Source organism: Anomaloglossus baeobatrachus, chromosome 3 (assembly GCF_048569485.1).
Source record: "Anomaloglossus baeobatrachus isolate aAnoBae1 chromosome 3, aAnoBae1.hap1, whole genome shotgun sequence".
Classification (NCBI taxonomy): domain Eukaryota; kingdom Metazoa; phylum Chordata; class Amphibia; order Anura; family Aromobatidae; genus Anomaloglossus; species Anomaloglossus baeobatrachus.
Window position 1 is genome coordinate 84,725,023 of NC_134355.1, and position 26,544 is coordinate 84,751,566.

The following is a 26,544-nucleotide window of genomic DNA, read 5'->3' on the forward strand; positions in this document are numbered from 1 at the left end:
AGTGGACTATGCCACCCGGTACCCAGAAGCAGTGGCCTTGTCGTCCATTCGGGCTGACAAGGTGGCCACCGCCTTGCTGGAGATTTTCTCCCGAGTGGGTTTTCCCCAGGAAATGCTCACTGACCGGGGGACCCAATTCATGTCCCAGCTGATGGAGGCCCTCTGTAAGCAAGTCCAGGTGCGACATCTGGTGGCCAGCCCGTACCATCCACAGACTAATGGCCTGTGCGAGCGGTTCAATGGCACCCTAAAGCAGATGCTTAAGATGTTGGTCGACTCCCACGGGCGTGACTGGGAGCGGTATCTCCCACACCTGTTATTTGCTTACCGGGAGGTTCCACAGGCCTCAACGGGATTCTCACCGTTTGAGCTCCTGTACGGGCGACGTATGCGGGGCCCCCTGGCTCTGGTGAAAGAGGCTTGGGAAGGGGATTTGGCCACCCCTGGAGTGTCGGTTATCGAGTATGTCATGCGCTTCCGGGACAAAATGCAGGCCGTGACTCAACTGGTACACGACAATATGGCTCAAGCCCAGGCCGATCAGAAGCGTTGGTACGACCAGAACGCTTGTGAGAGGACCTACCAAGTGGGTCAAAAGGTGTGGGTACTGGTCCCCGTACCACAGGACAAGCTTCAGGCAGCCTGGGAAGGCCCATACCTCGTGTACCAGCAGCTCAACCCTGTGACGTACCTGGTCACCCTGGACCCTGCCCGTGGAAGGCGGAAGCCCTTCCATGTGAACATGATGAAGGCACATCATGAGCGGGAGGCGTGTGCGCTCCCCGTGTGCAACCTGCCCGAGGAGGGAGAAGCGGAAACCCTCTTGGATATGCTAGCCCAGGTTAGGGCAGGCGGATCCATTGAGGATGTGGAGGTTGGCCACCAGCTCTTGGAGGACCAACGGTCCCAGCTGTGGGCCACCCTACACCCCTTCCGGGGGTTGTTTACCAACCAGCCCGGAAGGACTAACTTGGCTGTCCATCACGTGGACACTGGGGATCATCCACCAATCCGGCGTTCAGCATATCGGGTCTCCCTGGAGGTGCAGCAACACATGCGCCAGGAGATTGACGAGATGCTGAAGCTGGGGGTGATCCAGGCATCCAACAGCGCTTGGGCCTCGCCTGTAGTCCTCGTCCCTAAGAAGGACCGAACCACTCAGTTCTGCGTGGACTACAGGGGGCTCAATGCTGTCACGGTCGCCGATGCGTACCCAATGCCACGCATCGATGACCTGCTCGATCAGTTGGCCGGGGCTCAGTACCTGACCATCATGGATCTGAGCCGGGGATATTGGCAGATCCCCCTGACTCGCAAGGCCAGGGAACGCTCTGCCTTTATTACCCCATTTGGACTGTACGAGTCCACGGTGATGCCATTCGGGATGAGGAATGCCCCTGCCACTTTCCAGCGGATGGTCAACACCCTGCTCAAGGGACTTGAAGGGTACGCGGCCGCGTACCTGGATGACATTGCCGTCTTCAGTCCCACCTGGGAGGACCACCTAGAGCATCTAGCACAGGTGCTCAGGCGGATCCACCAGGCAGGTTTGACCATCAAGCCGGGAAAGTGTCAGCTGGCCATGAGCGAGGTCCAGTACCTCGGTCACCGGGTAGGCGGGAGAACACTGAAGCCCGAGCCTGAGAAAGTGGAGGCCATCGCGTCCTGGCCCACCCCCAGGACCAAGAAGCAGGTGATGTCCTTCTTAGGGACCGCTGGGTACTATAGGAGGTTTGTTCCATGCTATAGTAGCCTGGCAAAGCCCTTGACGGACCTCACCAAGAAGAAGCTGCCCTCTGCAGTCGATTGGACAATGGACTGCGAGACAGCCTTCCGGGCCCTAAAGGACGCCCTGTCCAGCCCGCCCGTGCTACAGGCAGCCGACTTCACGCGGCCGTTTGTAGTACAGACCAACGCCAGTGACTTCGGCCTCGGTGCGGTGCTCAGCCAGGTGGACTCTGCGAGCCAAGAGCACCCAGTCTTGTACCTGAGCAGGAAGCTGTTACCAAGGGAAGTGGCCTATTCCACGATGGAAAAGGAATGCCTGGCCATAGTGTGGGCCCTGCAGCGTCTGCAACCCTATCTATACGGGCGCCACTTCATCGTGGAGACGGACCACAATCCCCTCAGCTGGTTGCACACCGTCTCTGGGACGAATGGACGGTTGTTGCGATGGAGCCTTGCACTCCAGCAATACAACTTCACCATTCGCCACAAAAGGGGCCGGGACCATGGTAACGCAGACGGGCTGTCCCGACAAGGAGAGGTTGCGGACGGGCGCACGGGGGAACACCGGAGTGTGCTGCCCCCTAGCGCCCTCAAAAGGGGGGAGGTGTGAGGAAAATCCTGGGATATGAAGAGGAATTATGATGTCCAGTCATAATCGCTCTCATCACTCCATGGCAGTGCCCCCTCCCTTCTTGTTCTCAATGTCCACCATCTGGGAAGGTGTCACATCCTAGCAACACATCCCATGGCCATCTCCTGTGATATGGAGATTAGATGACCTGGGAACAATGGACACGGGATGACCCCCTGCCGTCACCCTGTAACAAGAGTTGTATCTCATTATAAGGCTATGGAACTATCCAGACAGAACGACTCCAGTAAAAAATGGTTCATATCTCGCAAGCCATATTTCCGATAAATATGGCAACCATAAAAATGGTGTTTTCGCATGCGGACGATGCTGGCACACCTTTTTTATGGGAGCGGGAGCTTGGGAAATACCCCAAACGTGATATCAGCCAATGGGGAACTAGTAGACAAGTCATGAGTCCTCTCGTTCTGTAGCTAAATTCATAGCTGTCACAATGAGAGCGTTGGCGTCCGCCTACGACGCTCCCAGGCAAAGTTATGGCCCATATTCCCTGTTGTGGATATTGTCCATAACTCCAGCCAGGGGTGGAGCAGTGCTCCCTCTGAGGTCACTAAGGTAGGAGGGGACCTGGATTTGCCCAGGTTGATAACCCTACTTCGGCCATTTTCCAGTGTTCTTTTGCTCGGGGGTCTGGTCAGGGAAGACCTGTGAGGGAGATCCTGGAAACCTGGTCCACGGCGCCCCCCTGTGGCCAGACGCACAAGGTAACTGCTGGAACTGTGTATGCCTGTTTGTAAACCATGCTTTATCTGTAACTGTACTCTGACATAACTGTATATTCTGTAGATCTCCTATTGTATATATTGTAGTTTCTAGTGTGCTTTAGGCTGATTAAATTAAATAATTAATCTTGGGTTGTTCTGTTATCTCGATCTTGAATCCCACGTCTGTGTGTTCGGCTAATAGTTACCGTGAAGCGGTTGGTGGCAGCGAGTGTGTGCCAAGGATTATTGTGGGGAGGCCAGTGAGATTCGGGGAGATTTTATATATTGCGCCCGCGGAGGTCGGGGGAATATATACCCTACTTTCACCGGGGACCCTTCAATAATCGGCATAAGTAGTATAGCGGCCTCCTTGCTTATTGTCGGGCAATTCCATAATTGGCCTGACTATAAGAGGGGCGCTAGAGAGCGCATCACATGCTCTGTCTGTCGGTCGGGAGGTATAAAGGAGGGGTGACCCCCACTTGTTACCTCCCGATTGTGACGTACTGGTAGCCAGCGCGGGGGATTTCTGAGTGACCCCCCCGGTGGTTCGTGACAGTTACCATTCGTATTATCCGTCTCTTTGATTTGTCATCAATTTTCCTCCTGCGGCCACGTGAAGGGAGGTTGGCTGCAGTCCCATCAATCTAATCAATCTAAAATTTCTGAATTATATGTGCAACTGTAGTCATAGGAACATCAAGCTGCATAGAGATGGTCTTAAAACCTTTACCTTTAACATGCTTGTCTATAATTTTCTTTCTAATCTCCTGAGACAACTCTTTCCTTTGCTTCCTCTGGTCCATGTTGAGTGTGGTACACAGCACAGTGATTATCTGTAGCCCTGTATACAGGTCCACTGACTGATTACAAGGTTGTAGATGCCTGTGATGCTAATTAATAGACACACCTTGATTTAACATGTCCCTTTATTTTCAGGGGTACCATCACTTCTGTCCAGGCCTATTTCATGAGTTTTATTTTTAAAAAAAAATTGTGGAAGCATGGTTGAAAAGCAATGTCTGACTTTCATTTGTTCATTTTCATAGATTTTTTATTTATTATTACTTTTGTCATATTCAGGTTATTTCTGTGACCATTGTGGGTTTTTCTTTCATTAAACGAGGGTACCAGTAATTTTGACCACGTGTGTACATACTGTATGCAATCTGTTAAGAACTGCCCATCTAATTGATATATTATGTGCATTTAAGCTGTTGACACTGATTAATAACCCAATTACAAGGGATGGCAAGGGGTAAATAGTATACTAATCATTACTGTATATAATTCAATAGATCATTCATGTATTTTAGGTAAATTCCTAATTAATTGGGACGTACTATCTAAACAATATGCTTTAATATACTTTATCCTGTTCACATTGTTAATAAATCACATCAGGACATTTCTGCTTTGGTTTACAATATACTTGCCATAAGAAACATTGCTTCGTAATGAAAATAGTAAGAAAATAACAGAAGGGTCTAATGCATAAGAAGAAAGAAAAAAATATATTTTTATTGTAACTGTTATTACAAATGGCTTTCATTATAAGAAACTTATTGTATAAAAATGTGTCTTTTAGACAGAAAAACAAACCCTAATCCCTGACTGCAAACTTCTATGGTAAAATAAGATGATTAACTCTGATTTTGAAACTTAAAGGAAAGTCTCAAATAACAAAATTACATGGACGCAGTGATCAATGGGCACAGACGAGATCCAAATCCATAAATCAGAGCAATCGCATTGAGTTTCTTCTGGGAAGTTGCTATTGTAAAACACAAAAAACCTAAGATATAATCGTATAAATGTTGCAGAGAACTAGGGCAGGTCTAAGGGGCTTCAGTCATGTTTGGTAAATGTATCAATCTGTGACTGATTAGGATATATAATTGAAATGATAATTGCTCATTTTTCTTCTGTAATTGCAATATAAAGGGATAATTAGACAGATCTGTATGCTAACATGATAACGGTCTCTGTTACATACATGTTGATGCAATCGTATTTGCCTTGTTTCAATGAGCACTTCTTGTCCAAACATCTTGTAGTGATGAAGAATACGCAATTTTCTTAAAGGGGTTGTCAGAAACTAAGTTAATTTCATACTATATGTCTAACCACTTTTCTCATGCACTTCAATTCAAAACTGCCTAAGGCTGCTTTCACACATCCGTTTTTCGCTGTGTGGCACAATCCGGTAAAAAACAGAAAGAAAGGATTCGGCGTTTATTGCCGCCAGATCCGTTCTTTCCCCCATAGACTTGTATTAACGTCGGATTGTGCCGCATGGCCTGGCATTGCATCTGGCTTTTGCCAGATCCGGCAAAATGTGATTGGCGGCCGGATGGAGCGCTGAGGGGAACGTTTTTTGTCTCCGGTGAAAAACCACATCAGGCGCCATCTGGCGTGTTTTATAATGGAAGTCTATGGACGCCGGATCCGGCACAATGCGGCAAAAAAACGGATACGGATGCGCATGCTCAGTAGCACAACGGATCCGTAAAAAAACGGAAGGAACACATGGAAATACTGATGCAACGGATCAGTTTTTTGGCCGGATCTGTTGCATCAGTTTTTTGGCCGCATTGTGTCACACGGCGAAAAACGTGTGAAAGCAGCCTAACATTCCTTTTTTTGGCAGTTTTTTTTCTTCCTTCTGATAACTATTCATTTGAGTTTCCCAGCATGCACTAGGGAATCTCAAACTGATCATCAATGGCGGACCTGTGCTTACTTTTCCATCTTGTAAAGACCCATCATCAGGTGGCGATGCTGCAGTCACTTACCACAGCTTCTGTCACCACCATCCCCTGATGACGTCCTGTTTCACTAGCATTGAAGGAGAAGTGACCACAGCATCTCTCTCACCACGACATTAGGCGCCAAAAACTGTTGTAGCTGTTGTGCTCTGAACCAAACATTAGATTACAGGATCACCAGTGAGGTCCAAGTTGAATTGGGCCTTTTAGATAACGAGCCCTCAGAGAAAAAGGAAATGCACACTTGTGAGCAAAATCCGTTTGTCATGATCCAGGACCAGTATTCTCCGCTCCAGAGTTTCCCAGAGCCGGCCTGGTCATGTCAGGGGTTAACTCCCATTAGCCTCGTTCTGGTTTCAGGAGACACTATACTGTATATCTGGTCTAAGCACTGGCATTCCTGTGCTGTTATAGTTTTGCTCTTCAGCCTATGACTGGCTCTGGTGAGATTTCCTCTTTGATCTGACTCCTTGTTAGCATGCCCTGACCTGTACCCTCCCCCGTACATTCATCTGTACAAGTCCCTGACTTCCCGCTCCTGTCTGTTGTTTGTGTTTCCCTCTGCATACCTGATCTCCTGGCTTCCGACTCGGTTCTGTTTTCTGACTTGATTTTGATCCTCCCTTTGCAGTGACTTGACTTCCCGGCCAGACCCTGACTGTTTGACTACTCTATTGCCCCCTGGTGGTTCGCCTGTTAACTGCCTGCTGAAATTACTCTGCTGTACTTTAGCTGCCTTCTTCTTACAGAGTTACTTTGACTCTCCTTCACTACTTTGCTGCCACCTAGTGGAGAATACGCTGTACTACGTCTTACTAGCCCTTTGTACAGCGTGACACCATTCCTGTTTATTTACCTATGCACACATAACTTATACCATTTACAAACCAATGTAACACTGCATGAAATGTTTCCATTGGAAGTTCACCAGTTGCCCCTCTCCTCTCAGACGTGCGTCAAATATCACCTAGAAGTCTCAGAGACTTAGAAACATGCATATGAGATAAGAAAATATTTAAACAAAAATTAAACTTTCAGTATGAGACTATGAGACTGGTATGTATTAAACAAAATGTTCCAAATGTACTTATAAAGTATTAAAAATATAGAAATATAGAAAACTATTAACCCTTCTATATCAACATCTTCAGTCCACTCTGTTTCTGTCCCCACCACCTCAGTGATAGAAGCAGGGTGTGACAGAAGCGCTGCCCCCTGATGTCAATTAATTTCAGGTTGGTGATAGAAGCTGTGGGGCAGCGCTGCTGTCACTCACCCTGACTCTATCACCGCCCCCTGATGACGTGTAATTTCAGTTAATGAGCCAGTGGGAACAGATTTAGAGGGTACAGAAGATATGGGACAGTATTAGAGAAGCTGCTGTCCCTTCTTAATCACCGCTACTCAAAAAGGATATCATCGGGGGGCAGCAGTGGCATAACCGGTGGTAAGTGACTACTGCTCATTGTCTCTGTCCAATCACCTTCTTGCTGTTGCTACTCTCATTTTCCAGCATTTCATTGCTGGTTATATCAATTCTTTGTGGATTTTCAGGAGGTACAAGAAACAACGCAATGGCCTTTCGGGCAGACAGGTCCGAGTTGTGGGTTTCTGGTTGTGCGGCTAGGGATACTAGTAGGGTGCAGCTGCAGTGAGATATTACCTATTTACCCATGTTGAAATACTTTGTGCATAACACAAGGCAGCTGGTAGCCTACGTTGTTGCCTACTTGGTGCACCTTTGAAACCCGTTCAATGACTGGTCTTCATATATCAGTAATTTTATTCTACAGTGTATACTGACTTAATATTATTATATATAATTAGAAAATAGATACCACACCAGCATAAAGGCAGGAGGCGCAAATCTTCCCAGGCAAGGCCCAATGCTGTTAATATATGTTTTTTTTTTCAAATTAAAGTTTTTGAAGTTATTATAGACAAAATATCAAGGGACAATTATCCAAGAATTAATCATTGCAACCATACCATAAGAGAAAAAAATTCACATATAATATTTATAGTTGGTACAAGAGTTCTTGTGTCCAATGCACATAGTATTAACACACTTGTTTTAATAGAAAAGAGAGATGAATGAGAAAGCGAAAGCGAGGAATAATGTAGAAAGCTTAGAAGGTAAGAATGCATTAAAAAGAAAAAGAAAAAGAAGAAAGTAAGAGAAGGCAAGGGAGATAGAATAGGTCCTGCATAGGGTGCCCAAGCCCCAACCCTCCCCCACCCCCACACCGATCCAGCCCATTTATCCCGTGATCCAGAGTCCCAATTCCGAGGAGTCCCTAAATAGAACCCAGGGAGTCCACATGTCTAGAACTTTCTCCAAAGTCTCTGTTGCCTGACTTATTTGTTCTTCCATCCTGAAAATCTCATTGAGTTCTGCAACAAATTTGGATCTAGAAGGGGTCTTCGCCTTTTTCCATAATCTGGTCTGATCAGTCTCCGTGCAGCTGCCAAAAAGTGCCTGAGGATGTTCTTCTTGTATTTCCAATGCTGTTAATATATGTTTTGACCGTTTTGGTCCCTATGTGTCAATCTTGAGAAAGGTCCATATATGGACCGAAATGTTGCTGTAATGGGCAAATAAAAACATAGTCTTGCTATGGTTAACCTGTGAGGTGTTGCTTCTAATTTTTTTCACTAATATTGAAAGGATTGGACCTCGCCTGGGAAGATTTGCACCCTCCGACCTGATGTGCCCGTTCTCTCCCGGAACTGAACAGTCACAGACAGCTCCTGCTGGCAATTGAGTGGCTTCCGCTGATGTCTCCCAGACAGAGCACCGTCTTCTTGTCCGCTCTGCTCTGTAGATGGGGAATGACTGTTCACATCCTGCTGATAGGCAGCGGGAAGACGATTGTCAATCAGGGGAAAGCTAGCTGTCAATCAGCACGATATCGACAGTCCTTCCCCGTCAATAGGGCAGCCAGCAGAGGATGAGCTGCACTGTTGACAGTCTCGACGGCAGCAGTCAGTGACCACGTCTGAGCCGGGTACGACAGCCAGGTTGTTGCCTCTATTGGCCACTTGTTAACTTGTTTTTTCTTATGTGCCCCACAAAAAAGAAGGGGTTAAATAGGTTTTGCAATTAAAGAGGCCTAATGTAAATGTACCCTACAAAGAGCTTTCTGTAGGTCAGGTTACATTTTAAAGCAGTAGTTTTATCCTTTTTCCTGAAGCTTCCCACGTGCCGGGGTGGTGCTCTCCTGAAGACTGACCGGTCACACCACTGGCACCGCAGCGGCACAGGTCTGCAGCACCAGGGAGCGCAGGGGCACTGATCCTGCCAGGGCCTCTCCCAGCTTCAGACCTGCACTAGCATGCTGCATAGCAAAATATCCTCCATCCTTGATTGCAGAGGTGGTCGGTAACCTAGGCAACCAGCAGTAAACAATAACATCTAAACTCGCTACATTCTTCAGAACTGAGACGTAAACTGCAAAATTGGTAACTTTTATTGGACGTTGAGTGCACCGTTTTAAAAACATGGACCAGAGAGATAAGAAGTAACCAGGTAAATGTTTGTTGCCATAGCACCACCCTGGTTACCGCTTTCTATACTCGGTGCTCCCGCCACAGCCACACACAGCGAGCCGGCGCCGCGTCACTTCTCTCCGCGTCCTCGGGGAGGCGCGCTATGCGACACCACGTGATCCGACACCCACCAATAGGCATCGCGCATGCGCAAATGCCAGCCGGCTCCGGGCTGCTTGCTGGGACTGAGGGGCCTGCTGCTGGGGGCGGACGGAGGAGCGCCGGTGTGTGTGAGTGTTCAGTGCGCCCGCTCCAACTCCCTCGTCAGTAGTTGTGCAGTAATTCCAAGCTGCTGGGCTTAAGGCGCCACGTAGTGACCTGTAGCTGCTCATCCTCTGCACTAAACTACAACTCCCAGCATGCTGTTGTATAGTTGCTAATTAGCTGCATGCTGGGAGTTGTAGTTCTTTTTTAGGTTTCTCAGGTGTAGGGCTTGCAGGCTTGTTGTGCTGTATGTTGCAGGCAGTTCTGTTTGCATTTTGCAGGGTTAGGGTATTAATGAGGTGAAGTTATTAATAACATAGGAGAGTGTGGTATAATTGTTCAGGGCCAGAGATATTTCTGCAGGTATCAGTCCATGTATGTTTTTTATGTACAGGTGCTGGGGTCCTGTTATCCAGTGACCCCTAAGAGAGCGCCCTTCTGGTATGCGCCGAGGTTATATGCACACGCTGCATCTTTTACTTCGGTTTTGGTGAAGTTTGTGGTCACAAACATGCATGTATTTTGTTCCCCCAGTAAAGTCTATGAGGTTTCTATTTTGCTGTCAATTCTTTATGCGTTTTGTCCGTGCGTTTCGGACGACTGGCAGATACACCCCCCACTGACTCATGGTCGGCGGGGTATTGATCCCTGGTATCTGGTCAGATGCCGGTCCTCATATAAAGTCTATGGGGACCAGAATCCGGCGCAAAGGGGTAGGAGCATGCGCTTCATACTTACTGAGTCACCGGGGTAGCTGTCACACTGCTTCCGGGCCTCTTATTCACTACCCGGCATGCTCTTTACCTTCATTGAATATGCACTGCTTCCCCCACCCACCGGCGTCTGTGATTGGTTTCAGTCAGACAAGCCCCCACGCTGAGTGATGGTGTGTCTGACGCTTCCAATCACAGAGGCCGGTGGGCGGGTCTATACCGTACAGTAGAATAAATAAATAAAAATTGTTAGAGGATCCCCCTTTATTATGATATCCAGCACAGATAAAGCCCGACAGCTGTGGGCTGGAATTCTCAGGCTGGGGACTCTCATGGTTATTGTGCGCCCCCAGCCTAAAAATATCAGCCTGCAGCTGCCTGGAATTGGCGCCTCCATTAGATGTGATAGTCCTGACACTTTACCCGTCTCTTCCTGATTGCCCTGGTGCAGTGGCAATCAGGGTAATAAGAAGTTAATGGCAGCCCACAGCTGTCACTAAGCCCTAGATTAGTAATGGGAGGCATCTGTGAAACCCCCATCACATCACAGTGCCTTGTGAAAGTATTTGGCCCCCTTGAATTTTTCAACCTTATTCCACATTTCAGGCTTCAAACATAAAGATAAAAATTTTATTGTTATGGTGAAGAATCAACAACAAGTGGGACACAATTGTGAAGTTGAACAAAATGTATTGCTTATTTTAAACTTTTGTACAAAAGAATAAACTGAAAAGTGGGGCAATATTATTCCTCCCCTTTACTTTCAGTGCAGCAAACTCACTCCAGACGTTCATTGAGGATCTCTGAATGATCCAATGTTGTCCTAAATGACTGATGAAGATAAATATAAGCCGCCCTGTGTGTAATCAAGTCTCTGTTTAAATCCACCTGCTCTGTGATAGTCTCAGTGTTCTGTTTAAAGTGTAGATAGCATCATGAAGACCAAGGAACACAACAGGCAGGTCCGTGATACTGTTGTGGAGAGGTTTAAAGCCGGATTTGGTTCCAAAAAGATTTCAACAACTTTAAACTTCTCAAGAAGCACTGTGCAAGCGATCATATTGAAATGGAAGGAGTATCATACCACTGCAAGTCTACCAAGACCCGGCCGTCCCTCAAAAATTTCATCTGAAACAAGAAGACTGATCAGAGATGCAGCTAAGAGGCCCATGATCACTCTGGCTGAACTGCAGAGATCTACAACTGAGGTGGGAGAGCCTGTCCATAGGACAACAATCTGTTGTACACTGCACAAATCTGGCCTTTATGGAAGAGTGTCAAGGAGAAAGCCATTTCTCAAAGATATCCATAAAAAGTGTTGTTTAAAAATTGCCACAAGCCACCTGGGAGACACCAAACATGTGGAAGAAGATGCTCTGGTCAGATGAAACCAAAATTGAACTTTTTCGGCACAATGCCAAACGATATGTTTGGCGTAAAAGCAACACAGCTCATCACCCTGAACACACCATCCCCAGTGTTAAACATGGTGGTGGCAGCATCATGGTTTGAGCCAGCTTGTCTTCAGCAGGGACAGGGAAGATGGTTAAAATTGATGGGAAGATGGATGAAGCCAAATGCTGGACCATTCTTGAATGAAACCTGTTGGAGTCTGCAAAAGACCTGAGACTGGGACGGAGATTTGTCTTTCAACAAGACAATGATCCCAAACATAAAGCAAAATCTGCAATGGAATGGTTCACAAATAAACATATCCAGGTGTTAGAATGGCCAAGTCACAGTCCAGACCTGAATCCAATCGAGAATCTGTGGAAAGAGCTGAAAACTGCTGTTCACAAACGCCTCCATCCAACCTCACTCAGCTCCAGCTGTTTGCAAAGGAAGAATGGGCAAAAATTTCAGTCTCTCGATGTGCAAAACTGATAGAGACATACCCCAAGCGACTGCAGTTGTAATCGCAGCAAAAGGTGGCGCTACCAAGTATTAACTTAAAGGGACCGAATAATATTGCACGCCCTAATGTTCAGTTATTTATTTTTTTTATAAAAGTTTAAAATAAGCAATAAATATCGTTCAACTTCACAATTGTGTCCCACTTGTTGTTGATTCTTCATCATAACATTAACATTTTTATCTTTATGATTGAAGCCTAAAATGTGGGAAAAGGTTGAAAAATTCAAAGGGGCTGAATACTTTCGCAAGGCACTGTATATAAACCTATCTATAGAGCACTACTGGTTAATTTGTGCTTCAAGTTATTCATTTGGGTGTATACATACTGTATAATATGCATTGAAATTGTATTTACTTGAATTATAAGGTTCAGGGCATTGCCATTGTCTATAGATTTAGGCAGGCTTTGCACACTACGACATCGCAGGTGCGATGTCGGTGGGGTCAAATTGAAAATGACGCACATCCGGCATCGCATGCGACATCGTAGTGTGTAAAGCCTAGATGATACGATTAACGAGCGCAAAAGCGTCGCAATCGTATCATCGGTGCAGCGTCGGCGTAATCCATAATTACGCTGACTCGATGGTCCGATGTTGTTCCTCGCTCCTGCGGCAGCACACATCGCTGTGTGTGAAGCCGCAGGAGCGAGGAACATCTCCTACCGGCGTCACCGCGGCTTCCGTAGAATATGCGGAAGGAAGGAGGTGGGCGGGATGTTTACATCCCACTCATCTCCGCCCCTCCGCTCCGATTGTCCGCCTGCCGTGTGACGTCGCAGTGACGCCACACGACCCGCCCGCTTAACAAGGAGGCGGGTCGCCGGCCAGAGCGACGGTCGCATGCCAGGTGAGTGCATGTGAAGCTGGCGTAGCGATAATTTTCACTACGCCAGCTAACACTATATATTGTACCTGCGACGAGGGCGGGGACTATCGCGTGCGACATCGCAGCATCGGCTTGCGAAGTCGCAACGTGCAAAGCCCGCCTTATACATATTATATGATTGCTTTAGGGGATTTTGTCTATTCATCATACATGGTGTGGAGGTCCTTTTGGATTTATACATGATTTTAGAATCTTAATTGTATGTTTTGAAGTTTTTTTGGATACTATAAAGAGTACTTATTTTATACTACGTATAGATTGGCTGGTGTGCGCATCCAATTTCTGTATGAGCTTCTTTTTCTTTTTGTGAACTACAATACTTTGATCTGCCCTCAGCAGGGCAGAGAGAAATGAGCATACGCAGGAGCGCAATGTAGACCTTTTGTGTGGATTACTTGGGACGCGTTACCCACACAGAGGTCTCCATTGCACTCCTGCGTAGGGAGACACTGAATTCTAATGAGCTTCTAGCAAGATAACAGGAAAAGCTATAATAATATGTTACTGATTCTGACAGGTCTCTTTAAGCCCTTTCAAAGATAATATTAGTATTGTACTACAAAATCTCCTGACAGATTCCCTTTAGGGTACCATCACACTTTAGCAACACTCCAGCGATCCCACCAGCGATCTGACCTGGTCAGGATCGCTGGTGCGTCGCTACATGGTCGCTGGTGAGCTGTCAATCAGGCAGATCTCACCAGTGACCAGCCCCCAGCGGCGCGTGGAAGCGACGCTGCACTTGGTAACTAAGGTAAATATCGGGTAACCAAGCGCTTGGTTACCCGATATTTACCTTTGTTATCAGCGCACACCACTTAGCGCTGGCTCCCTGCACTCCTAGTCACAGTACACATCGAGTTAATAAGCAAACCGCTTTGCTTATTTACCCGATGTGTACTCCGGCTATGTGTGCAGAGAGCAGGGAGCCGGCACTGGCAGCGTGAGAGCGGCGATGCTAGTAACTAATGTAAATATCGGGTAACCAAGAAAGGGCTTCCCTTGGTTACCCAATATTTACTTTAGTTACAGCTTACCACAGGCTGCCAGACGCCGGCTCCCTGCACATTCAGATCGTTGCTCTCTCGCTGTCACACACAGCGATGTGTGCTTCACAGCGGGAGAGCAACATCCAAAAAATGAACCATCTCTGTGTGTAACGAGCAGCAATCTCACAGCAGGGGCCAGATCGCTGCTCAGTGTCACACACAGCGAGATCGCTAATGAGGTCACTGCTGCGTCACAAAAAGCGTGACTCAGCAGCGATCTCACTAGCGATCTCGCTGTGTGAGAAGTACCCCTTAGACCTTGTGCGCACTCTGCATTTCTGCTGTGTTTTTATGCGTTTTTGGGTCCAATTTTGGTCCCAAAACAGCATGCATTTCATTTCCCTGCAAAGTCTGAGATTTCATTATTGATGTGAGTACGTTGCAGCTTTTTTTTTTTTTTTGGCTACGTCTTTGTGGTGACCATTTTTGTGAGCATTTCAATGCTTTATGCGTTTATGAGCCCTTCCAGTCAATATATTTGACTTAAAAAATGCACTGGACAAAAATGCTGTAAAAAACGCAGTAAAATGTGGCAAAAATGCATGCTGGGGTGTGTTTTTTTTTTTTTTTTTTGGGACCAAAAATGTGCATCTTTGTGGTCACCACAAAGATGCAGCATGCGCACATAGCCTTAAAGAAGCTTACGAATCAGAGGTCCAATAAAGACTCCTTCCTTTATCTTAGCTTCACTCAGCCTTGGAAATTTATCAGTGAGATACTTGAATGCTTTTGCATTTTTCCATTGCCTTTACAAAGGTCTGCATGAGGCCCAACTTGATATGCAATAGGGGTAACAAACTCTCATGTGGGTGAACAAGTACAAGATGCAGGACATGTTTACTCTATCTGAAGTGAATGTGCATGACTATCCCATTCACACAGAAGGTACCAGTACTTTGTGTATCCACCCTGGAGACTGAGCAAAAGGGCAACCACCTTAGAGTCACCACAAAGGGCACACATATATTGGTCATAGTTCAGGCACCTCAACAGCTGTTTTATGTTGTCATAGGTTTCTTTCATGTGGACTGCAAAACCAACTGGAATTGAAAGTAGCACATTGCCATTACGCTGCAAGACAACTTTTAGGCTTGATTTAGATGAATCGATAAGGAGCCTCCATTCCTCTGGATTATAATTTATCATCAGAGCTTCCATTTAACCGTTGATTTTGTTGCATGCTACAAGATCGCCCTCTAAGAGATTCCTCTGCTGTAGCCTGGAACCTAAGAGCTCATCCTTACTATTGGGCAGATCCAAATCTCTAAAGCCCACTTTACACGTTGCAATTAGTTGTACAATCGCATTTGCGATGTGACACGCCCAGGTTGCATACGGGATCTTATGAGATTTCACGTTGGTCGTTCATTTGCTGTCACACCAGCGTTAGTAGTCTATGTTAAATTGGTCAATTTTGTGTGCGATCCTTTAGATCATGTGTTCTGTGACGTATGCATTGGGCACCTTTTTTTTTTTTTTTTTATTTATTGACTTGACAAGCGTGTGTAATGTGTAGGGATGCGTTTTTACTTTGTCATCTGCCATTCAGCTCTGCTACATGGCTGCTAACAGCAGGCACAGACAGCCATGTAGCAGAGCTGAATGGCAGATGACAGCAGACACAGACAGAGCCGCACTGTCAGAATGAACTCGGGTGAACTTCACCCGACTTCATGGTCATGCTGCGGCTCTGTCTGTGTCGCGCCCTGATTAGCGGTCACCAGTGAAGGACTCACCGGTGACCGCTAATCTCCTAAGTTACTGAAGTTAGCAGCCCTCTCTCATACTCACCGATCCCCGATCCCCGGCGCTGCACGGCATTCACACTGCTCCGGCGGCTTTTACTGTTTTGAAAAAGCCGGCCGCCCATTAAACAATCTGGTATTCCCTGCTTTCCCCGCCCACCGGCGCCTATGATTGGTTACAGTGAGACACGCCCCCACTCTGAGTGACAGGTGTCACACTGCACCCAATCACAGCAGCCGGTGGGCGTGTCTATACTGTGTAGTGAAATAAATAATTAAATAATTTAAAAAAACGGCGTGCGGTTCCCCCCAATTTTAAAACCAGCCAGATAAAGCCATACGGCTGAAGGCTGGTATTCTCAGGATGGGGAGCTCCACGTTATGGGGAGCCCCCCAGCCTAACAATATCAGCCAACAGCCGCCCAGAATTGCCGCATACATTATATGCGACAGTTCTGGGACTGTACCCGGCTCTTCCCGATTTACCCTGGTGCGTTGGCAAATCGGGGTAATAAGGAGTTATTGGCAGCCCATAGCTGCCAATAAGTCCTAGATTAATCATGGCAGGCGTCTATGAGACACCCTCCATGATTAATCTGTAAATTACAGTAAATAAACACACACACACCCGAAAAAATCCTTTATTAGAAATAAAAAACACAAACATATACCCTGGTTCACCACTTTAATTAGCCCCAAAAAGCCCTCCATGTCCGGCGGAATCCAGGATGCTCCAGCGTCGCTTCCAGCGCTGCTGCATGGAGGTGACCGGAGCTGCAGCAGACACCGCCGCTCCGGTCACCTCCACACAGCTAATGAAGACAGCCGTGCGATCAGCTGAGCTGTCACTGAGGTTACCCGCTGTCACTGGATCCAGCGGTGGCCGCGGGTAACCTCAGTGACAGCTCAGCTGATCGCGCTACTCACAGCCGCTCCTATCACCTCCATGCAGCAACTGAGGTGAGTAGCGCGATCAGCTGAGCTGTCACTGAGGTTACCCGCGGCCACCGCTGGATCCAGTGACAGCGGGTAACCTCAGTGACAGCAGCTGATCGCGCGGCTGTCTTCATTACCTGCGTGGAGGTGACCGGAGCGGCGGTGTCACACATTACAATTGACTAGGTTCGTGCAACAAAACGCTCAATTCTAGAGAATGATACGATGTGTTTGCGATCAACGGTTTTGCGTTCAATCCTGATCGCAAGTAGCTGTCGCACGCAGATACCTCACAAACGATGCCGGATGTGCGTCACTTACAACTTGACCCCAACGACGGATTGTGAGATATATTGAAGCGTGTGTAGCGGGCTTTACAAGATCATTCAGTTCACTTTGTGGTATAAAGGTCCAGTCACACTAAGCAACTTACCAGCGATCCCAACAACGATAGGGATCGCTGGTAAGTTGCTAGGAGGTTGCTGGTGATATGTCACACTGCGACGCTCCAGCGATCCCACCAGCAACCTGACCTGGCAGGGATCGCTGGAGCGTCGCTACATGAGTTGCTGGTGAGCTCACCAGCAACCAGTGACCAGACCTCAGCGCCGCGTGGAAGATGCTGCGCTTGGTAACTAAGGTAAATATCGGGTAACCAACCCGATATTTACCTTGGTTACCAGCGCACGGAGCTACACGTGCAGGGAGCAGCGCACACTGAGCGCTGGCTCCCTGCTCTCCTAGTTACAGCACACATCGGGTTAATTACCCGATGTGTACTGCAGCTAAATGTGCACAGAGCAGGGAGCAGCGCACACTGCTTAGCGCTGGCTCCCTGCTCTCCTAGCTACAGCACACATCGGGTTAATTAACCCGATGTGTCCTGCAGCTACATGTGCACAGAGCAGGAGCCGGCACTGACAGTGAGAGCGGCGGAGGCTGGTAACAAAGGTAAATATCGGGTAACCAAGGACAGGGCTTCTTGGTTACCCGATGTTTACTGTGGTTACCAGCCTCCGCAGAAGCCGGCTCCTGCTGTCTGCACATTTAGTTGTTGCTGTCTCGCTGTCACACACAGCGATCTGTGCTTCACAGCGGGACAGCAACAACTAAAAAATGGCCCAGGACATTCAGCAACAACCAACAACCTCACAACAGGGGCCAGGTTACCTGTTGCTGGATGTCACACACAGCAACATCGCTAGCAACGTCACAAAAGTTGTTCGTTAACAGCGATGTTGCTAGCGATGTTGCTTAGTGTGACGGGGCCTTAAGGTTTGGTTCAATTGAGATTGCTGACAGAAGGTCGGGGTCGTAAGAGGAAGATGCTTCATGACACCAAGCGTCCTCTTCTTCCCCTCTTGACTCGACTGAAAATGTTTTTGGTGATTTTTGTAACCGGCAGGTTTTTTGCATGTGGTACTGGTCGTATTGTAGATGGAATATTTGATAAAGTCCACTTCTTCCTTTAAACTCCTCTTTTCCTAATGGGGGCACCCTGCACAAATAGCAATTGGTATTGTGATTATTTGGCTCTCTCCAGATCATTGGGCCTGCAAGGGCATGGATTGCCTCCTCACATGCAATCCCTTGGTAAGATGTGATGCACATCTACTGCAGCATATGTGTGGAGTCCAACTCTTGTCCTGATTTCCTGTTCTGCAACCAAATACAGGTTGTAGGATTTCCTTATCACGGTTGTCAAGTATTGCCTTCATGACACAAAAGTAACTTATCCACATATGTAGCAAAAACTATCCGCTTTAATGCAATAACAGGGCATATCTGAAAAAATTATTATTATTAATATTTATTTATAGAGCACCATTGATTTCATGGTGCTGTACATGAGAAGGGGGTTACATACAGAATACATATATAAGTTACAATAGACAGACTAGTACAGGGGGAAGAGGACCCTACCCTTGCAGGCTTACATTCTATAGGATTTTGGGGAGGAGACAGTAGGTGGGGTGTAGGTTGGGCAGCAGCTCTGCACGGTGGTGAGGTGGCAGCTCCGCACGGTGGTGGGGCAGTGGGGTCATTGAATATTTTTGGCATTTCTGAACAGATGAGTTTGCAAGTGTAGTAGATAGTCTGACGTGCTGAGGCAGTGAGTTCCAGAAGACTGGGGATGCTCGGGAGAAGTCTTGGAGTCGGTTGTGTGAGGAGCGAATGAGAGAGGAAGAGAGAAGGAGATCTTGGGAGGACCGGAGATTACGTTTTGGAGTGTAGCAAGAGATTAGTTCAGAGATATACGGAGGAGACAGATTATGGATGGCTTTGTAGGTCAGTGTTAGTAGTTTGAATTGGATACGATGGAAGATTGGGAGACAATGGAGGGACTTGCAGAGAGGATAAGCGGTGTGGTATTTAGGAGAGAGGTTCGGGCAGCAAAATTAAGAATGGACTGGAGAGGGGCGAGAGTGTTAGCTGGGGGGGGGGGCACAGAGAAGGATGTTGCAGTAATCGAGGCGGGAGACTGAGAGCATGCACTAGCATTTTTGTAGATTGAGAATTGAGGAAGGGACGGATTCTGGAAATATTTTTGAGTTGAAGACGGCAGAAGGTGGTGAGGGATTGAATGTGTGGTATGAAGGACAAAGCAGAGTCAAAGGTCACTCCGAGGCACCGAACTTTGGGTAATGGGGAGAGCATGATGTTATTTATTGTAATAGATCAGGTAGAGAGTGTAGGTGAGATGGTGGAAAGATGATCAGTTCAGTTTTGGCCACATTGAGCTTTAGGAAGAGAGAGGAGAAGGAAGATATATCCGATAGACACTCTGGGATTCTGGACAGCAGAGAGGTGACATCTGGGCCAGAGAGGTAGATCTGAGTGTCATCGGCATATAGGTGGTACTGGAAGCCATGGGACTTTATGAGTTGTCCAAGGCCAAATGTATAGATGGAAAAGAGTAAGGGTCCCAGGACAGAGCCTTGAGGGACGCCAACAGAGATCGGGCGGGTGAAGAGGTTGTGTGGGAGTGATAGACACTAAAAAGTGCGGTTTGAAAAGGTATTAAGAGATCGAAGAGAGGGCGATGTCTCTGACACCAAGTGAACAGAGGATCTGTAGCTGGAGGGAGTGGTCGACAGTGTCAAAGGCTGAGGACAGGTCTAGAAGTAGGAGTACAGTGAAACCTCGCTTAACAAGTAACCCAGTTAACTAGAATTTCGCTTAACAAGCAAAGCTTTCTGTAAATTTCTAACTCGGTTTACGAGAAAGCTTTGCTGTACGATCAAAATACTCACCGCACACACTTCCTGTTCTGTACATCCACCGCGCTCTGACCCGCTCTTGCAGTCCACACAAACACACACAAGCACGCACAAAACACACACAAGCACGCACAAAACACACACAAACACGCACGCGCACACATACAGTATTATGCTCACCTTACCTTCCGTTCCATCGCCGGCCTCATCGTTCTTGTAGTTCGTGGTACATCGCGACGAGGGAGGAATCCTCACGGCGAACTACAAGACCCAGGAGGCCGGCGATGGAACGGAAGGTAAGGTGAGCATAATATGTTTATCTTCCGTTCCATCAACGGCCTCCTGGGTCTTGTAGGTCGCCGCTGCAGGATGTGTATTTACAAGCATCGCGACGAGGCAGGAACTTCCGCTGTCAGCCGCTACTCAAAGGCAGCGCGCTGAGCAATAAGAGGCAAACGGCTCCTGCCTTTGACGTCAGCGCTCTGGGTGCGGAAGTTCCTCCCTCGTCATGATGGTTACCCGATACACAGCCCATACTAGCAAACAGCAAGTCGTCCCAGCAGGCCGGCGATGGAACGGAATGTAAGATGAGCATAATATGTGTGAGTTTGTGTGGGTTTGTGCATGTGTGGAATGGCACAACAGGGGACCAGGATGGGACATTTAACAAGTTGTGGAACGAATTGTTTGCATTGCAATGATTTCCTATGGAAAATCTTGTTTTGCTGAACGAGTAACTTGGTTAACAAGCACACTCCCAGAACGGATTGTTCTCGTTTACCAAGGTTCCACTGTATAGAGAAGTGGTTGTTAGCTTTGGCAGTAAGTCATTTGTGATTTTAGTCAGGGCAGTTTCAGTAGAATGATGTGGACAGAAGCTGGACTGTAGGTTGTCAAAGTGAAAGTAAAGGCTGCTTTACACGCAGCGACATCGCTAGCGAAAGCACCAGCCCCTGATGTTCGTGTGTCACGGGCAAATCGCTCCCCGTGGCGAACAAATTTGCCGGTACGCGTCACACATACTTACCTTCCTAACGACATCGCTGTGGCCGCCAAACAACCTCTTTTTTAAGGGGGTGGTTCGTTCGGCGTCACAGCGATATTACTCAGCGGGCCACCAATAGAAGCGGAGGGGCGGAGAGCTGCCGCATTAACGTTAATCCCACCTCGTTGCCGGAGGACGCAGGAACGCTGTTGTTCGTCGTTCCCGGGGAGTCACACGTAGCGTTGTGTGCTGCCTCAGGAACGGCGAACAATCTGCGTCCTGAACAATCAACGATATTTTGAAAATGAACAGCGTGTCAACAATTAATGATATGGTGAGTATTTCTGATTGTTAGCGGTCCCTCGTAGGTGTCACACGCAACGACGTCGCTAACGACGCCGGATGTGCGTCACGAATTTCGTGACCCCGACAACATATCGTTAGCAATGACGTTGCGTGTAATGGGGCCTTTAAGGAGAGGTGGGAGGAAAGTTCAGCATGGAGATGCTGTTCGAGGAGTTTTGAGGCAAACGGGAGTAGTGATATGGGGCGATGGCTGGTAGTAGAGGTTGAATCGAGGGAAGGTTTCTTTAGGATGGGTGTGACTGTTGAATGTTTAAAGGCAGAAGGGAAGGTAGCAGTCAATAAAGATAGGTTGAAGAGATGGGTTAAGGCGGGAATAAGGATAGTGGTGAGGTTGGGGAGGAGGTGAGATGGGGTGGGGTCGAGTGTGAAGGTGGTGAGGTGCGCTTTTGAGAGAAGATGTGCAAGCTCTCCTTCGGTGATGGTGGGGAGGAAGTTTATGGGGAGGGGTAGTGGTCTGTTATATGAAGGGGTTGTGGTGGTTGAGCAGAAAAGACTTGCCTAGTTTGGTCGATCTTTTCTTTGAAATATGTAGCAAATTCTTCTGCGGAGATGAGGGAGGTTGGAGGGGGCAGTGGTGGGCGAAGGAGGGAGGTAAAACTATTAAATAGCTGTTTGGGGTTGTGTGTTAAAGCATACAACATAGCAAAAACATAGAAACATATCAATATGCTAGGAAATGCAAAAAATGTAAACCTTACACAGAGAGCATTTATAAAAGTAGGTGATGCCACTGTAATTAGGACTAAATCATCGAGGTGAGTTGGCGTTTTTTTCAATTGGACACCCGAAAATGATAGAATATGGAAGGCTCAATAGACTAAATAGAGGATGTAATAGACTAGCTTCTAACAATGCAATAATGATGATGAAATAATAAAGGTTACATTTTTCTATAAGTTTGCAAGAAAGGTGTCATAAGTAATTACAACCTCCTCTGGATCTTAAAAATTACAGCCAATCATCAAATTTAAGCATAATACTCGTTTTTACCACCACAAAATTGAGTTCAACTAGTTTGGTCTCTGAACCAATTTAGCAGTGTTAGTAAAACTTGCTAATGTAAAAAAAAAAAAAACAGACAGCACACGGACAAGTGAGAAAACAAATCCTACTTTTCTGGATGAAAATTGGACCGATATTTTTAATTTTTTAATAATTACGCTCATGTGACCTCAGCCTTAAACTGCGGTAGTACCCTTCCTATACTAAGGGGCTTGTGTTTTGTTTTTACTATAGCGATTTTATGCATTCTGAGATTTAGTTTCATGCTGGGTGAACTGACTTATCTAGGGGCAATTCCACTTCATGAGCTAGTATCATTTATTTTTTCCTTTTTTGTGCTGCAGGTTGAAGAATGAAGCCTTTTTGTGAGTTTGAGGAATCCTAGACAACAAATAAAGCATGTGAGTACCAAAGCCTGCCCCGTCTACTACTGTAAGTTACATATAATATGTTAGAGCAACCTCCATTCAGTCTTCTGCTCCAATACACTGAATATTTTTGGATGCTTGCTGTCTATTTTTTTCTTGGGTAACAAGTATATTTTGTGTGTTTGGATCAATTGTTTTCCACTTCTTTCTCTTACGCCAGGGTTAGTATAAGGGTATGTGCACACGTTGCTTTTTTTTCCGCGCGGAAAAAAACGCACCCTCTGGCAGAGGGGAGAATTGTAAACAATGCTTTTTGAGAAACAAAGCATCGAAAACGCATGCGTTTTTCATGCGTTTTTCATGCGTTTTTCATGCGTTTTTCATGCGTTTTTTTAGGTGCGTTTTTTAAGACTTGTCAGTGATAATAAAGTTGGTTGAACACAGACCTTTGGAAAAAAAAACCTGTGATGTCATTTCCTTCTCCACATTCTGTTTGGATAAATGGGAGGGCTTGGAATGGAAGGAGCACCATTTGAATTTTGGAAAAGTTGAAATAAACTTCGCGCACCAAGCCCCTTAGGTACCTATACGTCAGAAAACCCCCACAAGTGACCCCATTTTGGAATCTGCACCCATCAAGGATTTTATTCAGGAGTATATTAAGCATTTTGAATCCACAGCTACTTCACCCAAAATGTTGCTGTAGCAACAATATTCTCACTTTTAGGCCCGTTTCACACGTCAGTGAAAACACTGACGTTTTTCACTGGCGTGTAAAACACGCACATGTCCCTCCGTGTGCCGTGAATCACGGCACACGTGGGTTGTCTAAGTGCAATCCGGGCTCCGTTCTCCGTGGCCCGTGATTGCACTTAGAGATTAACTCACCTGCGCCCGCTCCCGCTCTCCATGGTGCTGATCGCTCCCGCGGTGCAGCATCCGGCCGGCACTGACCCCCGCAGCAGCTGGTTCCGGGTTGGCTGTGTCGTGCATCATGAATATGCGCGACAATAATGAGCCGGCACAGAAGGAACAGGGAGGACGGGCTGCAGAGGACATCGCTGGAGCCGGGTGAGTTAAAATGTTTTTTATTTTAAAAGCACGTTTTTTTCTGGCACGTGTTTCACGGATCACACCACTGCGTGGTCCGTGGGACATCAGTGATGCCAGAAAAAAATGGACATGTCTCCGTGCGGCAATCACGCACACGCGGGTACGCCGCATGGAGACACGTGCAGTGAAAAATCACTGATGTGTGAGCAGACCCATTTATTATAATGGGTCTGCGTATGTCAGTGATTCTGGTACGTTTAAAAAAAAGCACAAACGTCCCAGAATCACTGACGTGTGAAAGGGGCCTAAGGCTATGTGGCCATGATCCAGCGACACGGCGTCTAGTACACAGTGTCAGCCTTCCTGCAGCTGCCCATGCCCACGATTTGGGTTCAGGCTGCTGTGGAGCTCTATACTACCTGCAGAGAACACTCGTCTCCGCAGCATAAATTGACATGCTGAGGCTCGGGAAGCCACGCTACCGGTCAGTTTATGCTGCGGAGAAAAGAAGCACAGTGGGCATGGGATCTCCAAAAATCCTTCCACTGTGCTTCTACTGCACAACGCAGCGTTATGGACGCAGGGAAAACACTCAGCGCCCATAACGCTGCAAACCCTGATTGTGGGCACACAGCCTAAAAAGCGTCAATGGATGAAGGGATGTCAAATATATAGAACGTCCTACCCCCGCCAGCATATTCTAAGCTGGCACCTTTAGTACCTTTCATGTGGCACTAAAGGGTGCCTAGCTTAGTATTTATCCAATAAAAAAAAAAAAAAAAAAAATGAAAAAAATGGCGTGGGGTCCCCCCTATTTTTGATAGCCAGTCAGGGTAAAGCAGACAGCTGTAGCCTGCAAACCACAGCTGGCAGCTTCATCTTGGCTGGTGATCAATTTGGAGGGCTCCCCATGTTTTTTTTTTTATTTATAAATAAAGAATAAAAAAAAAAATAACATGGGGTCCCCCCAAATTAGATCACCAGCCAAGGTGAAGCTGACAGCTGGGGTCTGGTATTCTCAGGGTGGGAAGAGCCATGGTTATTGGACTCTTCCCAGCCTAAAAATAGCAGGCCGCAGCCGCCCCAGAAGTGGCGCATCCATTAGATGCGCCAATCCTGGCGCTTCGCCCCAACTCATCCCGCGCCCTGGTGCGTTGGCTAACGGGGTAATAAATGGGGTTGATACCAGATGTGTAATGTCACCTGGCATCAAGCCCAGCAATTAGTGATGTCACGGCGTCTATCAGACACCCGACATAACTAATTGACAGTAAACAAAAGCAAAAAAAGACAACAAAAAATGTTTTATTAGAAAAAACACTCCCCAAATCATTCCCTTGTTCTCCAATTTAATAAAAAAAAATGGGTCCGCAGAAATCCATATGGATGTCCCACGTCGCCTCTGGACCTTCTAGAATATGGGGGCACGTTCAGGAAACGTATCCCCCATTTTCTAGGAGGGCAGACCCTCCATTTGAGGAGAGTGGGTGCAAAAATCTGCACCCACTCTCCCCGGGTCACAGCTGCAGAGTGCGAGCAGCCAGCACAGCTCACACTGAACACAGTGCTGGCTGTCAGCTGCTCGGAACATGTGACCGGCCAGCGTGCACTGTGAAGGAGGAGGGGGCCGCGGGGGATCAGCGCTGCGACCGGACAGGTATGTATGACACCGGGGGGAATAGGGGGTGAACGGGCAGGGCCTGGGGAACAGTTTTCTGTCGCATGTGTTATTGCACATGCGACAGAAATCATAGGAGCAGGGCGGCCGGTGCGCTACTGTGCGCGCGGCCATGTTGGATTTTCGGGAGGGGGGTCGGGGGTCGGGGCGGGCACTTTGGCGACACCGGGGGCTTTGCCAGGAAGTGAGGTCAACAGGAAACCTCTTGACCTCACTTCCAGGTAAATGCCTGCGTTCTGGCGTGCCGACAAAGGCCGCGGACCGCAACAAAAAAGCAGGTCCATGCGCTGTGGCTGCGTTCTGACCCCACATCATTGATTTCAATGGGGGAGAGAACGCAGCCACAACGCACAAAAGAAGTGACATGCTGCTTTTCTTTCCGCACCGATTTTTGGCATCCAAAACGCTGCGGAAAGAAACGCAGCATGTGCACTGATTTTTCAGCTTTCCCATACACTTTGCTGGGAAAGCTGAACGCATGCAATTTGCCACTGAAACGCTGCGGTTCAAAACGCAGCGTTTCCGCGGTAAAAAACGCATCGTGTGCACACAGCCTAATGAAAGTTTGACTGGAGAATTGGGGTAATATTTATCAAGTTGCGAGTAGCATTGATTTTGATGAACATTTATAGAACCATGTGTGTGTGCGTGCTTGCGTGGTCGCTCGTGTGATTTTTTTTTTTTTTTTTTTTTTTTTTTTTTCTCCCCTCCCCCCCCTGCTTTGTAGTGGTGCTTCAAATCTAAGTCCTCTGCCTGTGTTAAAATTACCATCCGGTGTTCCCATCCTTTTCAGACTCTGCTCCGGTCCTGGGGCGCCATCTAGTGCCTGTAACTTTTGACTGGCTGAAAGCCAGAAGTTACATCACAAGCACTCAATGCAACTCTATGAGAGCCAGAACAAGGCTCTTACAGACGTGTACTGAGTTGTGACCTCCGACGTGCTCCATGAAACACTGGAACAGCCGGCAGGTCACAAATCGCTGGAGACTGATGGGAGCAACGCTGAAAACACATGAAGATA

At 47.3% G+C, this 26,544-nt stretch overlaps 1 protein-coding gene across 2 annotated transcripts in view; it reads left to right on the forward strand.

Annotated features, from left to right (window-relative positions):
• The first annotated feature begins 9,532 nt into the window (after positions 1-9,532).
• Positions 9,533-26,544, forward strand: part of TASP1 (taspase 1) — a 231,985-nt gene continuing 214,973 nt past the window's right edge. The window contains exons 1-2 of one of the 2 annotated variants that reach the window (XM_075338063.1): positions 9,533-9,631; positions 22,769-22,825. The gene's annotated coding sequence lies outside the window, so the exon portion shown is untranslated. The remainder of the gene's footprint in view (positions 9,632-22,768; positions 22,826-26,544) is intronic. The other variant, XM_075338064.1, reaches the window with a different exon arrangement.